The following is a 17,491-nucleotide window of genomic DNA, read 5'->3' on the forward strand; positions in this document are numbered from 1 at the left end:
AGGGTAACGGAGTGGATTCCAAGAGAAGGCAAGCGTACCAGGGGGCGGCAGAAAGTTAGAAAGTTAAGGGGGCGGGTGATAGTAAGCAATTTGCGGGGACGCGGTGGTCGCAGCTCCTGAAGGACAGGATTAATTGGAGTGACATGGGATAAGCCTTTGCCCTGGAGTGGGCGTATTCAGGCTGATGGTAATGATGACCTATAACTCATATGCATAACCTACACTTAACTCATGCACATAACATATGCATATAAAGTAAAAAAACCGACAGAAATTCACGGGGCTGGAAGCACCCATAAGGAAGCTGCTGCAGCAGCTTCGAAACTTACCAGACATCTCCGACATTTGCGACTGCTCACCTGATGGAAACAAAAGAAAAAACAGTAACAGAGTCAGTACTCATTGTCATTCTTAAAAGTGTCATTCTTAAAAGAGCGTATCAATTTGTTTCTTTGGTTAATTCTAATGCTCATTTCTTTCACCTGGAATTCATTTGAGCCAGAGGCAGACTGGAGATACAGTTCGTCTTTATTTGAAGACATTAAAGAACATGCCGAGGATTGTTGTGCAACTTCAGCTCACCCACCATGCTTCGACTACTGGCTAGAATAAGGCAGTCTTCCTACTAACTGAAGGAAACGCGCCTAGCATTCACTACGATGCCTCGCTGACTTCGCAAAGAATGTGTGCGGGTAAGTCGTGCTCAAACTGCACGTTTCTGTCGACTATATTGTGGGTGAATCAAGGCGACTCCCACCAACCTGTCGAAGCACTATACTCGTATAACGACACCCCACAGGCTCTCCGCACCATACACGTGACACAACCTGCGACGTATTCACGGTGTGTGGGGAAAAGGCGGCAGCTTTCAGCCTAAAAATTGGCAGCGGCTTAGCTCGGCCATGCCAGGATATACGTAGCGAAAGTGAGAGCAAACACGAGGCAAGCGTGCGACGTCACACCAAACGGCGGTGCGGCTCCGGGGTGAGGAGTGCAGTGTGACGTGACGCCAGATGGCGCGGCGAGCGCGCGGCGTCCGCCAGCTGCGGTGGTTGCTAGGCAACGGCTCAAGATGCGTCTCTGTGCCTCCTCGGACCAAGGCCGCAGTGAAATCGCAAGTTCGTGGCTATGTAGCTTTCGCTACGAAATTGCTGAATTTGAGCGCGCGCATCATGTAGACACCGGACCACGAAAGGACGACGTGGATCGAGGCGGCCTGCCAGAACTTTACAACAGGTTGCACCACATTCTGTAATTAAGGAGCAGTGCACCAGAAAAACAGGTAGGAAGAAGGAGACAAGAGCTGAACTTACAACTAAATTTGTTCAGGAGTGTGTCAGAATTAATACGGTGCAACCCCACAACAAAAAGGGCTTGGGTTCAGCGTGGCTAGAACCTAGTTATACGACCGAGAGCTCGGTTGAGCATGGGCTTCATTTTCTCAAGTGTCAAGGTCAGGTAACCAATGGTCATAGGCATATGATCACGTGTTCATACTACGAGCGAAGTTAAGTTCGGTCTGACCTTGTGAGGCACTGAGGGTCATTGCCAGTGTAGTCATTGCCACTTTCGCAAATCAAATGTCAAGGTCAAAGGTCAAGGCCACAGGGTCAAGGTGAAGTACTCCAGTGGTCATAGTCATATAATCCCGTCGTCATACTAGCATAGCTTGGGCCGTACTACCAGGCAATTAAATTCGGTTTAAGCTTGAGGCATAAAGGTCATTGTCTCATCCACATCTAAATTGGATGTTGTACCCTGAGAAATAGAGGTCTCACTATAAAAACAAGCAGGTCGAATCAGATACGGGCTGCAGTCAACCTTAATCGCAGTTTACCTTCGCACATCCAGGAATGACAGCCTTTTTTTTTAAATAAGAACAGACCGGGTGCCCACTCATGAAGTCCCTGCATGAGCTATTGCCTTCCCATTGAGCGTGCCGGACGAGCCCACGACGTTTTATGGGAGGGCTTTCGAGCCCGAGGATGACAAAACCTAAATTGGCACACGAGCAGTCTCTGGTGTGGGGGTCCACCATTATCAGGGACTCGCTCTGGGGAAGTGGTCTGGCCCTGGCCTACTCCGTGTACGGCGGGGGGGGGGGGGGGGGGGGGAACTCTCTGGCAGACCGAAAAATTGTAAGCGCTGTTGTCCTGTATTGCCGAGCTTCTTTTTGTCCTTGTTCTTTTCGCGCCACCTTTCATGATGAATAGATGTTTTCACCGCCAGCTGAAAAAGCAGTCAAATCGAACTGCGCCCCAGCTATCATCATTCCCCGCAAACCCGCTGAGAGCTTGATCTTGCACTAGGCGGCAAAAACTTCATGGCGCTGGTGTCAGTGTAAGCCATATTGTCCTTCATTCGTGTTAGGTGTGTGGGCGGCTGTGCAAGCAGAGTCAGTATGATATGGAACGGCCTGTAAGCGTTACAGTTGATGGAGATGAAATTCTGAATGCTTTGCATTGGAATGTGGAACAAGACCGATCCATCCGCATGTTCGCGTGCACATCAAGCTCCGAATGATAGCTAAGCACGTGTATCTGTCCTTTAAGGCGAAGAGGTGGGACGGTGAAATGGTTGCGAGCGAGCGGCCCTTCACGGTTTGACTATGCTGTGTGGTGCTTGTGAGGTTAATGTAAAGATAAGTGCGTGATGTGTCGTGTTACGAAAAGGGGAATGCATTTCCGTCCGATGAGCGCATCGATCGCCCGTGAATATTTTTGTTGGGCAGATATGTAACGCGTTTTGTTTGCTACGTATACCTGCAACAATATAACTCCGTGCGGGAGTTTCTGTCCTCAGCTTACAACTGTCAAGATTTCTACATACAAGCAGCACCCAATTATCACCTTATTAGGTACGTGTCTCTTGCCAGAAAAAAGGCTATAAGATAAGATTATGGACAGCAGGCACATCGCGCTTTTTTGTGTTCACTTATTCCGAGATAAAAGTGGTCTATAGACACTCTATAGACATCTCATAGACTCTATTGCCTTCCTATAGATATTTATTTTCGTCTGTTCATAGTCTCTTGACTGTCTATAGACAAAAGTCTGCTAAAAGGTATGACCATAAATCTATGGATTGTCTATAGACCGTCTATAGCATTATTATTGCCTATAAACTGTTCTCTACGATTTGTCTATAGGCAGCCTATAGACTTTATAGACACTCTATAGATTGTCTAAAGAAACTTCTGTAAGGGCGCTGACGTCGCCACGACGTACTCACCCATGGCTCGGCCGGTTTTCGGTCTCTTAGTGCAGAGAGGTTGACAGCAGGGCAGTCAGCTGAAACAAGGTCGAGAAGAAATGTTGATCACAGCTTTGAAACAATAACAACATAAAATTGTAACTGTAATGGTAGCCACTCACAAATCGATCAAAGAAGGCATTGCACCAGAACGGGCATTACTCTCCAGGACAGCAGCCAGCAGAGGGCTGATTTTGAAAGCTATCGGTGAACAGGAAATGGAGAGGTTGAACACAAAGAGCAGAAGCTGACCGCTGGAATAACTAGGTCTAATTAGGCAGATAAATGATTTGTGCAAATTAACTAGATAAGAGAAACGCGTCGATGTTACGTTATTGATTCCCAACATTCTTATCGAGCTCCTCGCACCCTGCTAATGTGCATTGGTATGCGGATTGGCACAAACGGCTCCCTGTGTCTTCTTACTTTCGAGCAGCGGGAACTCAATGGGCTGCTTCATATCAACCCTGTGGGATGTAAGGGCAACAAGGGTAAGTTTGGACAACCTGTTGTGCTCCTGTCTCCCAGGGTGTAGGCAAGGGATGTATTCCTATTCTTCCTCCGAGGTCTGTTCGAGCAAGTAGGGGATGAAATTCGCCGACTTAAGCTAACCACCGGAAACGTGGTGTCTTCAAGCCACCGCGCGGGTGTTAACGAGTACATTACTCCAAATTCCAAAACTGGAAAGAGCAAAACCACCGAGCCGAAGGTGGTCCGAGGTGGGCAAGCTCTTACGTACCTCCTGGTGTGCCTCTATGTGCCTCCGGGATAGAGTGTGCTCGACAGTCCAGGCGACCGGAGGACCTCGAACAGAGTCACAGGAACAAGGACCCGTACGCGTCGAGGAACCGAGTCCTGGAACGCTGGGGCAGCTGAGGTCTCAACGTCCCGCGGCAGGGGCCGGCTCGTGGTGTGAGGTTCTTCGTCTTCGTCGTCTGACCGCCGCTTTCACGCGCTTTCATCATTACTTCCGTTATGATTCAAACTGAATCATATGCAGGGATCAGCTTTTGTTGGTTTAAACCCAGTAAAATTGATGCAAGTGTTGTATAAGTGGTTTTGGTTCTTGTTTCGGTACTGGATTGGTGTAACCTGTGGAATATGAAGCTAAACATTACTAAATGCAAGCATTTGCCCATTTCTCGTCTATCTAATACACCCTCTACCTACTGCATTAATGGCATCACTCTTGAAACTGTGTCGTCTTATAAATATCTGGGTGTTCACGTCTCTTCTAACCTGTCCTGGAAAACTCATGTTGACTACATTACGAATAACGCCAACCGCATGCTTGGATACCTTCGCAGAAATTTTTCATGTGCACCGAGTTCATTAAAACTATTACTTTACAAAACATTGGTCCGCTCTAAATTGGAATATGCTTCATCGGTGTGGAACCCTGGGGTCGAATCTCTCATTTCTGACTTAGAATCAATTCAAAACCGCGGTTGTCGCTTCATTCTTTCCAACTATCATCGTACTAGTAGTGTAAGTGCCATGAAAGCTCACCTTTCCCTACAGCTTCTTTCCCATCGCAGGTCAATAGCTTCATTATGTACATTTCACAAAATTTATCATAATCCTCATCTTAAAGAGAAGTTATTAAAAAGACCACCCTATATTTCAGCACGCATTGATCACCGCCACAAAGTTTGGATCCCTCCGTGTCGCACAAGATGTTTTCATGATTAATTCATACCCAGAACTTGTGTCAGCTGGAATCACCTTCCCCACAATATTGCTGTAATTACTGATACTGCTGCATTTCGTAACACTGTTATTAATTTTATATAAGTATGTGTCCATAACTTTGTTAATTTATTAGCTGTTGTTCTCTTGTGTGTTTTGTTTTGTGAAATGCTACCTTTTGTTAATTCGTGTGTGCTGTAACTATATTCAATTTTTCTAGCTGCTGTTTTGTTTTTTGTACTTGCATGTTATTCCCACTCCCCTCTGTAACGCCTAACGGCCCTGAGGGTAAATAAATCAATAAATAAATGGATTGTGATCGGTATCACTAGTTTGTGTCATAATCGAAACCGTCATTTTCAGCCTCCCCTAATTAGTCGAAAGACCGGAAGCGAATGTCAGTGCCTAGCGGTTGCCGCAGCGAAACATCCAAAGGCACAATTGCCCATTGCCGAGAAATGAATCATTGCCACCCCCCCCCCCCCCAAAAAAAAAAAAAAAATCGGCCGCAGTTTTAGTTGCGCGTCATATGTCGCAGTAGAGAGGCAAACCAAAACTGCTTCATTAACTCAGTGGAGTTCAATAAACAAAAATAATATTTTTGAGGTACTTTTCTTGCACTGTTGCAGTGACAGATGGCGGTTGCTGCAGCCGCAATAGAGTAATTAAAAGACAGTTAGCTTGTTCGCACGACACCATGTTTGCCATTTCTCTTTAGGGAGAAAAGGAACGGAGAGGATAAATTGTTTGGTATGGTGTATAGGGGTTAGACGTGCCAAAGCGACTCAGGCTGTATGAGGGACGCCGTAATGAAGGGCTCCGGAAATTTCGACCAACTGGGGTTCTTTAACACGCACTGACGTCGCACAGTACACCTGCCTCTAGAATTTCACCTCCATCGAATTTAGACCGCCGCAGCTGGGATCGAACCCGAGTCTTTCGGGTCAGCAGCCGAGCGCCATGACCACTGAGCCACCTCGGCGGCGGAAAAATTTGTGGAGTGCATTCATTCGCTGAACAATGGCCGTTCGCTGTCATGGTGAATCATGACGACGCCTTGATGACTTGCCGCCTGCAATATCTCTAAACGTAAGTTGCTGCTGTGATGGCACCATTGTGCAGGCGGTAATTCACATTTTACGGCGCAAACATTACTAGCCCCATTAGACGAAATTCCGTGGGAGACCGCCATTACCGGGTCGACGACCATCGTTATTGACCGTTGGAAGACAAAAGCGCCCTCTTTGGAATGGGGTGGTGGCGAGTGCCACCATGCTCGGCTTTCTTTGTTTTATTGTTATTTAACTGTGTTATAAATTCGCGTTAAAATTCGCTATCTTCTTTAAACATGTTGTCAGACCTACGATTCCAACCCTATGTAACCTCTGTGTTTTTGACGAAGTTTGCCGAGAAAAGGTGGGTGGATTTAGCATTTAACCAAGTTAATTGAAGAGCAGAGAGGACTTTGTGCTGAAGTGGGCGTATTGAGGTTGGTGATAATGATGAGAATTAACGCAGCGATGGAGACCGACTAACAGTAGCTTTAATGCCATTTTATGCACCAACTTATGCTTGATGTCGCAAAGGCGATGTCCCGGAGGTCCGTAACTGAGATAGCGTTTGGCCATTTCCGTTAAGGCCGTACTGGCGCACGGTGCTCGCTGAAATGGATCCACTTCAACGGAAGCTCTTTACTTCCAGAGGCTAACTCTCGATGCGTGTGGGAAAAAGGCTACTGGTTAAAAGTAGACGTCACTGTCGATATTTGAGAATACCGCATGTAAAGCAGGGATATGGATAATCATTTTATAACCAAGTGCATGGCCTTGAGGCGCCTAGTACATGAGGGAGCCAGAAGGATATGAAATGCTCATTTCTTGATGAATTACCGAGTTGTTGCAATTTAAAAAAAATAGCAGTGAGGGAAATTGAAACATTGATGGAGCAGGGCAAAAGTGATATTGAAGATAGAAAGATGTTGTAGTTTCCACAGCAGGGTTCTAAACAAACTTTTTACTGTTAATTAGGGACCTTTAGAATGGGGTAACACTATCGTTTAGGCGCATGAGGGAATGGTTGGGACAGTGTGCAGGCGCAGAACAATAACCGGAAGGAGGGGCTCTATTGTCCTGCGCCTGCGCACTGCCCCAACTGTTCCCCTATGCACGAAACCCTGCTCTAAATGTCTCTGGTATCTAGGTTACTCTGTTAATTGTGAACCCAATGCTCCTGATAGTAATCGATTTACCTATCTTTTCCTTTCTTTCTTTTTTCCTTTCTATCTCCCTCTTTCTTTCTTCCTTTCTTTCTTCCTTCCTTTCTTTCTTTCTTTCTTTCTTTCTTTCTTTTTTCTCTCCTTCTTTATTTGTACCTACTTACCTATCTGTCTCTCTGGTGTTGACTCGGCAATACTATTTTCATTTCTTTTTTCTGCTCACACTAATTTCTGTCTGTCTCTCTCTGCTTGCCTATTCCAGGAGAGTTGCACTGTTGCGACTTAGCTTTTTTCCCGCACTCATACCTCCTTGGCATTCACCACCGTACCTTGGCCAATCCCCCCGCGTGGGTATGTGCCATTTTCATATGGTGAAGAAGAAGAAGAAGCACCATGGCGGCAACGGCCGTAACAGGTATGCATTTCCCTTTGTTCTTCATGTACAGCGAGTGCGTACAGCGGCGCTCGAAATCACCGCGACAGCGCTTCTCTTTACGCCCATCCTCGCCGGTCTTTCGAGAGCGCTTTCTCATCAACAGATCCTCTGTATGTCTGCGAGGTTGCCAGCAGCTGGACAACAAGGCTTGAACCACTTTCCCAGTTTCCGCGTCTTTAGCTCCTACCTTAGGCGCTCAGTATAAGCTGAGAACATGGGAAAGAAATATCGCCGCGTACAGCTCCGCCGTGAACTTCTTCAAGAGAGAGCTGTCCTTGTGCAGCCGTTTCCGCTTTTTCTAGTCAGCATTCCCCTAAAACGCCTGAGTGATCAAGAGGCCTTAATATGATCACAATTCAATCCAAAGTAAACGGTAACATCGCACACAGTTACACGTCTTCCCTTGTAGTCCCATGCCAAGAAACGATTTCTCGTGATTAACATTTGCAGGACAGTTAGCAGAAAAAAGGAAAGTAATTTTTGTTGCTGTAATTTTGATTGGGGTTTGAATCAGAGTTTTTTCTAGGAAGTATTTTAAAACTACATTCGACAATGTGAAAACCGCGCATACTGGATGTGTCTGATGAAATTTAGTTACGGTAGGTTCCCGCGACGTAGGCATAAGCTGGCAGGTGGTCGTGGTTTGCGAGGAAGCGTAACGTAGAATTCCCAAGGCATTTTCTTTAGACCGCGTTTTCGAGTAATCACAATCAACTTGTCCCTTTTCATTCTACTAAAAATTTGGATTCCGTCAAGATTCCAGCACCATTACGGCGAAAGCCTTTTATGGCTCCTACTCGCGGTGTCCGTCCATGCGCTGGAATCGGCCCAACTGTGGCCCCTCCTCCACGCAGCGGTGCAACCTCCTCCCCTCCTTAGCAACCGGTGCACCGATGGGGGGCGCACTGTGCATAGCAACCGTGACGTCACACAGTAGCGATAGAACGAGCGCGCGCTCGTCGGCGGGGACAGCTGCACCGACGCTCCTTCGCCAGGCGTCTCGTTGCAGTCGAGTGAGTGAGACGCATGGCTCCGAAGCGGCCCAGTGATTCCGCGCCAGGTAGAACGGACGAGGCTTTCGCCAAGCACACTTTCTAATTTCCAAAGTGTCTTCGGTAGTCTTTAAGTGTTGCCATCAATCTTGGCTTGGCGCAACAGCAGCAGGAGCTGGCGTGGAGACGTGGGACCGCACTGGCGAGGAGACGCTTACGGAGGAGGAGGACGATGCTCTGCTCTCCGGCTGGCACGAGGTCATCCGCTGGTTCCTCGGATTCCTCCTCTCCAGCCCGCAGGAGGCGAGTGAGTGCCCGCCCACACACGCCGCGCAACCGCTCCCAGAAGCAGAGTGTTTCAGTGTCTACTTCCCCTGCTCCCTTGTAGACATCCTCACTTTCTTAAATCTCCGCCACGTACACCTGATTCACCCAACGTTATACGCAGATACATGTCCCTGGTGTGGTGGTATTCCTACATTCACACAAATTACATGTGTAATGTGTTCACAAAATGAACAAGGGAGGGGAAAACCTCAGGTTGCTTGAGCCAACGTTTCGACAAGAGGACTTGTCTTCGCCCAGACGAAGACAAGTCCTCTTGTCGAAAGGTTGGCTCAAGCAACCTGAGGTTTTCCCCTCCCTTGTTCATTTTGTGATCGCCAAGGACCATCTACCACACCCTCTCTCTACCATGTGTAATGTGTACAAGTAATGTGTGTAATGTGTACACACATTACTTGTGTAATGTGTCGGAACGTAGGCCAGACAGGCACGCAGCCCGACGTCACCAACAGGAGGAAAAATTGCTTTGCCGGTATTTTTGTTTTACGTCATGGCGATTCGCTACGGTGAAACGCGACAATCCGCGAAACAATGGCTGCACGACATCTGAAGAAAATACATCGTCGTGATGAAACGGACTCTTGTGTTGGGTTGCGGTTTAGTTATTAATACTCCTACGCACTTCGCGAAGATTTTAGGGAACCAGATCTTGTCATAAGTTACCTCCCACTTGATTTTATTTTTAGTCTGGTGCTATTTGCACTGCAAAAAAATTTCTGGCATTTTTCGCTCTTTTATATCACGACACGCTGTTCCTGACATCAATCAATCAGAAATCAGAAAGGTTTGGTTGGGTATTGATGGTTTTACGTTACTTTTAAAACGGAGCTATGAATAATATTAGAAAAGAGTAAATTGCTCCATCATAAAAGGAGTAATTTGGAGCTGGTATCTAATACACAGGGCCATTTTTTTGATCCGGTGTGATGATTTTTTTTTATACGAGATGTTTGCCATTAGGCATAACGCAAAAAGGAGAGAAAGTTATAAGGAGGACTGCAAACAAGCCTCGCTTAAGAAGTGGCAAAAGTTCATGATAAAGCGATTATCATGAGTCCACTTGCGATAGTCGCCGACAAAGTGCCATCGCAGGCCTACCTTCTTCAGGAAGCGTCGCCTCACGGAAGCTGTAGCCGGGGAAGTCCACAGAAAGTGTTTTTCGTCACACTGGTCGGGCGCAGCACCGCAATGGGGACACTTGTCAGTCACTTCGTAACGTTTGTCACGCCACCGATGACGCACAGAAGGAGTCAGAGCCGCTCCTGCCCGAATCCGGCGGACAGATACCTCCTCCTCCCAAGTGAGTCTCCGGGGGAGAGGGTACGAACACGGAGGAATTAGAGCGCGTGTTCGCTGACGCAAAGCCTGTTTCTCGGAAACATGGGGCAGGAACGGATCTGGGGGAAGAGGGGAAGGTGGCGGGATGTCTGATGTGTCAAGGTGTGTCATTTCATCCACATGAATACATATTATGGGGATCCTGGGCATGGCCGCGAATCCAGTGTATTCGCACAAGACAGGGGTATTTTGTGCAATGTTGGTGAATGGATTGTGTAACTTGGAATGTGCGCCGGACAGCCTTAAGCTGCTTAAGGGCGGCAAGGGAGTCGGTGTAATTGTGAACAATATCGAAAGTGGGTACGAGTGGAAGGGAAGCAATGGCGAACAAGTATCCGCGCTATATGTAGCGCGGGAGTTAAGATGAGGATGGGAGGGACTGTAAACTGCGGTGACTCCCTGTAGAGTTGTGTGTGATGCAACAGTGTATATTACGCACCCTGAAGGAAGATGCGCGGCTGATATCGGCGTCGAAGCAGAGGAGCGATTGTCTGTGAGTTGACAGTATGGCCTTGGAAGAAGACTCTGTAAAAGATGACGCTGAAGCGACATCTTGCGTGCTCTGTTTGCGTCACTTGCCTCGAGATGAAAATTTTCCTTGAATGTTTCTCTGCACCCCTTATGTTTCAGATATGAACTTAATTACATGCCACTTATTAATGCGAAATAATTAAAAGGGTCTGGGCATGCGAAATTAGCGACCTCTGCCAGTCAGTAGCCAGTGGCAATACGAACTTAGTATACTAGTGCGGATATAACAAACACTAGTGTGCCACCTGGGATATAACGATGTTTCGTGTGCAAACCTCGGGTATAACTATGGTGGGTTAACATCGGATATAAGGAACTTTCGTGTCTTACCTCGGATATAACGAACTCAACAATGCCACCTCGGGTATAACGAAGTTTCTTGTCTCGACCTCGCATGCAACGAGCTTAGTGTGTTGATCTCGGATATAGCGAGCCTAATTGTACCACCTCGTGCATAACTTTACTTCGTCAACGTGCGATATAGCAAATGTTTGGCTGCTAACACATTCAGACGCTCCACCGAGGATCGCCTAAAAGTTATTAGTGGATGCGCTTGCATCCACTCTGTGCCATGATATGATAAAAGAGATTTGGAATTTTCTGGGTGGGGGGGGGGGGGGGGAGGGGTATAGTCTGAACGCAGATCAGTCAGATATGAAGCCCCAAAGCTAACTGCGATAATAAGCAGTAGATGTGGATGCAAAAGCACTGGCCCGTACCCCGCTGTATCAATTTTTTCTATACATTATTGAATGACGGATTTTATAAAGTTTATTGTGAGAAATGCGTTATTGTAAATCATGGAATTTGTCCGTCGTCTGCGCACCTTGTTTATGCTTAACTGTTGATTACAAGTTTCTGTATAACTTACCAGAATCTGTGCTTGTAAAATTTGTCCGTACAAAGAGTGTTCATATGATGTGTTTCTTTTTGTATATATAACCTTGAAAACAAGTCTCGCCTAATTCTCTTAAACCGTTGCTTATCTCGCAGTGTTTTTGAGGCTCCTGAACAAGACGGACGTGATCGAGGCAATGGACTTGGTAAGTAATCATGTGTTAAAGCCTGGCTTCCAAATAATCCTTCCGAAACCCTGACGAAAATATACTGATTCAGAGATGCACTGCGGAGACATTTGGGTCGACATTGTCGATAAAGGTAAATTTAAAACAAATGTGTTCTTTTTCGTGCATTTCATTTCACCCTTCTTTTTTAAGGCGAAAGCCTTTACAGGCCCATGACTCGCCTGCGTGTGCGTCCGCAGAAGTCCCACTATAGCTGTAAGTCAAATCGATGACGTAATCAGAAAGGCGTAGTATGTCGGAACATGAAATTAAATATCACACCTTAGTTGTCAATTAATTATGATGACTTCAACAAAAAGGCGTAGTATGTCGAAACATGAAATTAATTGTCACACCTTAGTTGTCAGTTAATTATGAACCGAGGACGTCATTACCGTGGCATACTATGGGGTAACACGAAATCAATTAATTAAAAATGATCACAATAATTAATAAAACATAAATTATAAAAACTAATGACGTCATCGCCATTGCGTAGTATGTCGTAACGCGAAATTATTTAATTATAGTTAAGGAATTGATAGGTCTTCAAAAATTCTGGAAAATAAATAACAAAAACCGATGACGACATCAAATGGCGTAGCATGAAATAACCGGAAATGTACTGCGCATGCGCTTTACAGACTAGTTGTCACGGCGCTAGAACTGTCACTGAGACAAGTGTGTAATGCCCTTTACTTTCAGCAACAGGAACAGCAACCGAGACGGAGTTGGCTTTCGCCTCATCAAAATTAAGAGCAAAGTTCCGCCCAGATATATTTTTTTTTCACTTCCGTACAAAATCAGCTTCACTGAGGGGTGGCGTATACGGCGTGCAGTACCTGCAGTACGAGCCACAGGCGTTCCTCGTGGCCGTCTCGGGGATGGTGTACATCGTGGCCGGCCTCCTGGGCAGCGTGGCGTACGTGCAGCTGCGGCGCCGCAAGCAGTGTGGCGGAGACCGTGCGCAGGACATCAACGAGAACCTGCGCTGCGTGCTGCAGGTGTACACCGCCGCCTACATCGTCGTGCTGGCCGCCATCCTGTGAGGCCCTTCGCCTGTCTCACGGCGGACCTTTTACGCGCACGGTTTAAAGAAACTGCGCTCGGCACCGAGAGTACCCCTGCAGAACCGCTAATTAGGCACCTCTTTCCCTCTGTCTCTTCTTTCACTCCCACCTTCCTCTGTAAGAAAAGAACTGTAGCGCAACCAAGACGTACACAAGAGAGGACCACACTGCGCTGAGTGTCATGATTGCCCTCGAGCGGCAGAACATTTGCCACAGGCAAGATGCAAGTACTGCAAAAAGTGTCAACCACGGTTTCATGAGATAAAGATTTTAGGCAAAAGCAAAGACACAAGGGCAAGGGAACTATTGGAAGCATTTCATATAAGGAAGAGAGGTGTATCTTGTGTTAGTAATACGTCGGTGAGCCTCTTCAAATCGGAAATGGTGTATCTTGAACGGTTCTGTAGATAGTGTGTGGAAACTGGTATCTCTCTGCACGCGTCCTGGCTTTCCTTATATTTGCTACGCTGTTAGTGAATAAAGTTAGATGAAGTTTAGCGCTAGTCCTGTGTGGTCCTCTCTGGTGTACGTCTTGGTTGCGCTACAGTTCTTTTCTTACAACATGCACCATCTAGCCCAACAAAAAGTTCTTCTAAACCCCCTTCCTCTATTCCCTTACGGCGCGGTTGAGGTGTCCACCGAGATATGTAAGACAGATACTGCGCCGTTTTCTTTCCTCAGAAACCAAGAAGAAAAAGAAGCACAGCTAATAGGTTTTTTTTTATATGGTGAAGAAGAAGAAGGTCCGGTATTGGATATGCATTGGCAAAGATTGGCCCTACAAAGGACCAGAGTGAAACAATCCATTTCCAATATTGGGCCAATTACTTGCGCTGCTTGGGTAAAGACTTGTCAGTATCCATCCAAGCGCATCCATACGGCTGCAAAGAAAAGCTGTACAGTATTCAGAGAACCGTATGGTTTTGATGGGGGTTTAACGTCCCAAAGCGGCTCAGGCAATAAGGGACGCCGTAGTGGAGGGCTCCGGAAATTTCGACCATCTGGGGTTCTTTAACGTGCACTGACATCGCACAGTACACGGGCCTCTAAGGTTTGACCTTGGATGAGCCTTCAATCGTCAGTGCACGGCGATCTCAGCCCGAGACTTCAAGGAGCCCGAAATCATTCACGTAACCAAATTTTGTTTGACCTAGACATGACCTTGACGCCCCGGCTTGATTTCGAGTTGACCTCTAAATGACCTTGACCTTGCCCCTTGACCTGTCCAGTTGCTTGACCATTCACCATCCGCCTGTTCTCCAAACTTATAAACTGAAGTAATCCAGGGTTTGACAGAACGCCGTCTGGTCAGTTAGTAGCATGGTTGAACAAGTCTTGGGTCACTGACCAATTGTCAAAAAAGTCAGTTGATGTTTCGGTTGTTCACAATGAAGAACTGACCAAGTAAGGGATTTCATTCGCTTCTTTTTGCGCGTGTTCTGCCACACCGTTTGACGCGTTTGACCAGACCGCGTCATAAGCTGTGGCAGAACACGCGCGAAAAGAAGGGCATGGAATCGCTTGGGATGATGTAGAAATCATTGTTACCGAAAGAAGCCTCTCCGCATGGTTGCACCTGGAATCACTGATCACACAGTTAACGCCGAACACTGTCAACAGGACTAAGGGGGATCTTCACCCGGCTTACGCAAAAATACGTCGAGTTTTCAAAGCTTCTTAAGCTGTTTCTTACGCGCCAGTTCTTCATTGTGAACAACGAACCCGTAGGGGTTCGGAAACGTCAACTAGCTGTTTTTTGACAATTAGTCAGTGATCCAGAACTTATAAACTGAAGGTTTGACCTTGGCTGAGCCTTGAAAGTCGTCGTCTGTGCACGGTGATCTCAGCCCGAGACCTCTACTAGAGAAGCTACGGCTTGAAAAAGTGTGAGGCATTTTAAAGTTACATTCCGCGTGGCCTTTTCAGAAGTTCATTTAAGGGATGAGAAGACAGCGTTACAGCGCATGCATTTTAAAGTGAAAGCTTTACTGGCCAACTCAAGCCGAGGTCATCGGCGCCGCAATTTGACCTTCAAATGGAGGAGGGGTGGAGGTGTGGCAGCCACGTGACATTTCACGTCACTCGCCGCAGCTGCAACCACGCGCCGCCGCCGTGCCGACAGAAGCGTTTGCGGGACGGCAGGCTGGAAACGCTGATTGGTCGATGGGATGCGCTTCTCCGTGACGTTTTTTGACTTCGCCCTCGTTCTCAACCGGACGTGGCGTCAGCGCGCCTTTCTCGACCTCTCCCTAGAGCGCCTGGGGAATCGCTAGGTGCACCCGCCGCGCCGCGCGTGCGTGGTGAGCGGGCATGCCGCATTCGTGCGTTCAGGAGTGTATTGTTCTGTGAGTTGGGTGATTATAGCTGTGAACATGCTCCAGTTGGTTTGAATGCTGCGGACACCAAAGCTATGGGAAAGCATCGATAAAAAAAAATAGTTCATTATTTATCGCCTGAAAATTTGCTCCATTGTAGTCTCGTATTATTATTTTTTTTTCTTTTTGTTAGTGTTCGGAGTGGCAAGATTAATGTCATAGTGCATTAGCAAAAGTTGTCGCTGATGCCTGGCAGGTATGTAATAGGTGAGACTATGTCAGATCGATTTGTCAGGATTAAATCTAGCGTATTAGCCGCGTTGGCTGTTATAGTCCCTTGTGAGCACAAATGCACTAACGAGAATACTGAGCGCACATCTAAAAATTCGCGACTTCGAGACGAGAACGGGGACATTAAAGGGGAGTTGGTATCCCATGTTATCTTCGAAAAAATTAGATCGGCAAATAAAACAATACTGAAATAGATCATGGTGCTTTGTTTTTAAGTGTTTCCATAAAAAAGTATGGCAACAGATAAGGAAAGGCTTAGGTGATCGTGATCGAGGAGGTTAGATGAATTATAGTGCAACAGCTTGAAACAGGTCTTCACATCATTCATATATACTTTTGCATCTGAGCCTTGTATTTATTGCTGTATTTTGTGTTACAACTTGTATTTAACATTTTTCAATTTTGCTAAACCTGTTCTTTTTTGCATATATTATGTATTCGCCCCTCCTGCTTGGGCCTACTGTAGGCCTGCAGTATGTTATAAATAAAATAAAAATAAAAAGAACATTGCAGGAGCCCGGACAAAGCAAAATTACACAAATTACGTTTGAATAGAGATTATGGCAGGAAAGTGGATGAAATATAGCTAAAAGAAGAATTGTGAATCGAAGCAAAGTATGTAATGAGCCAGAAATATGCATATCAAAGAAGACACTGCACTGAGAAAATGGACAGCATGAAATAAATGAGCAGCACAAGTGCAGCGTACAGGCCTTTATCAAAGAATTTATTTTTTGTTTATTTACCACGTCCTGGTAGTGTTAGCTCCATAAAGCATTATCAAAATTATCACAATTTTCAGTTTTATTTGCTTAGGAGAACGTTAGAGCATTAAGAACTTGGCTCATAAATGCACCTCAAATATTGCCATAAATCATCGTACTCTTCGTCCTGGGCCACAAGAGCTGGGGCTTCATGAGATAATTCTTACGGTGCATTAACGAAAATTTCAACATGCCGTCAGCATGCAAAGATTTTATACTGGCGCTGAAAAAACCGCATTTTTTTAATTTTCGCTGGCAGGAGGGAGTAACTTTCTTGACTGCGCTGCTTTCTTCCTAAGCAAATGAAAGACGTGTATGCCGAGCAAAAACAATTCGAAAATATGTAGCGTAAGATATAACACTAATGCACTGTGAAGCTTGATGCCTTATTGGTCCAGTAGAGTGGAGAGCTGGGCGAGTTAATTGGTTCACGATTGTAGAAAGAAAACCAGCGCAAAAGACGGGGACACAGAACTCGGAACACAGAATACAGGAACACAGAACACAGCGTCGTCCTGTGTTCCTGTTGTGCGTCTCCGTCCTTTGCCCTTGTTTTTTTTTCCTTAATTGGCCATGCACTTGTGGCAATTTAAGTGCACTTCCTGTGAATTTTGCACAAAAGTAGTGTATTTTTGCATTCACCTTTTTTACACGCTGAGTTGTTTTATCTTTTGGTCACTTCAGAAGGGAGGAGTTAGTATAGAAGTAATTTACTTGGAGAATACAAGGAAATATATCTTGCGATGAATTTTCTCATATTTTAATTCTGCCTGATGGGAATGCATTACGCGCCATACGGTGTTACTCACAACCAAACGCCCAAGGCTCTAAGTTGGGCAAAGCATGTATCATATATGTGGAAGTGCGAATATGGCTGTGGTGCGCTGGGCGTCTTGCATGCACAGCAGGAAGTGATTTGTGTCTAGACCATCCAGGAGGGCATGTACAAGGACGGGAAGATAGTACAAACGCTAAAAAAAAAAAAAAGCTAGCTGGGGCTAGAAACGCATTTTTCGTTCTAGCAAGTACCAACGTTGGGACAAAGCAACCAGTTTTGGGCGCCTTGTAAGAAGAAAGGATGGTTCTGGGAAGCGGAGGCAGGGCTGCGTACGGCGCACGCGAGGTCGCGGGGTCACGGAGTAGCGCTGCAGCAGCACATCGGGAAAAGGTTAAATTCTTCCACTCGCCA

The sequence above is a fragment of the Amblyomma mixtum genome, chromosome 1 (genome assembly GCF_055824585.1).
Source record: "Amblyomma mixtum isolate Tamu chromosome 1, ASM5582458v1, whole genome shotgun sequence".
NCBI classification, from domain to species: Eukaryota; Metazoa; Arthropoda; class Arachnida; order Ixodida; family Ixodidae; genus Amblyomma; species Amblyomma mixtum.